This window comes from Vollenhovia emeryi, unplaced genomic scaffold (assembly GCF_000949405.1).
Source record: "Vollenhovia emeryi isolate VEMERY1.0 unplaced genomic scaffold, V.emery_V1.0 DF939204.1, whole genome shotgun sequence".
Lineage (NCBI taxonomy): Eukaryota > Metazoa > Arthropoda > Insecta > Hymenoptera > Formicidae > Vollenhovia > Vollenhovia emeryi.
The window spans coordinates 783,725-784,585 of NW_011967162.1; positions in this window are offsets into that span (position 1 = coordinate 783,725).

Here is an 861-nt window from a genome sequence, read left to right on the forward strand (position 1 = left end):
ACAATATCATCTCAAATTCCATAAACTACAACTTCTTGGCTACAAAATGCTTTTTTAATCATTTGTCTACGATGAGTTTTCGCCGAGTATCGACAACATTTCTAAAAAGTACAGGTTTAGCTTCAAAATCGTATATCTCGGTCAAAAAACATCGTAGGACAATTTTTAAAAAAGCGTTTTGTAGGCAAAGAGTCGTAGTTTATGAAATTTGAGATGATATTTTCGAGACAAATTTTTTAATCCAGCGACAGAGCGTAAAAAATACGTAATTCTAAGAAAAAAAACAATGTGTTCTTTTTTAAAGCATAGAACAAGGAAGATAAGCGAATTTTAAAGAATTGTTGACAGCATTTCAAAGTTGAAACTTTAAGCTTCAAAATGCTTTTTAAATCATTTGTCTACGATGATTTTTCGCCGAGTTATCGCTATTGAAAAATGTTGAAAAATTGGGCTAAAATGTGGTGACCCACTTTTTTTACGGGTGAGTGTGTATAAAATGTCGTGTATCTTTCGTATAAGCCAGCGAGAATATTTAATGAGTGTGCATATATTATCCACATATCCATATTCACCAATAGCTACCAAGGATATGCATTAGATATTCAAACTAGTACCATTTGCTGCCGCGACGCGGCAATCGCACGTTAGACTTTCTCGTAATTAAAAATCATCCTGCAATAATATAAAAGGCGAGCCCACGAATCAACCCAACCTTATCTCTGCTGACAAAGCGAACAGAATTTGAAACGTATATCATATACAGTTGTGTATGAACAAATTTCACACATAATTTACAAAACTGCGTATAGCTTTTTGTAAATAATTATGTACGAAAAATTTTTTAACGGACAAATATTAATA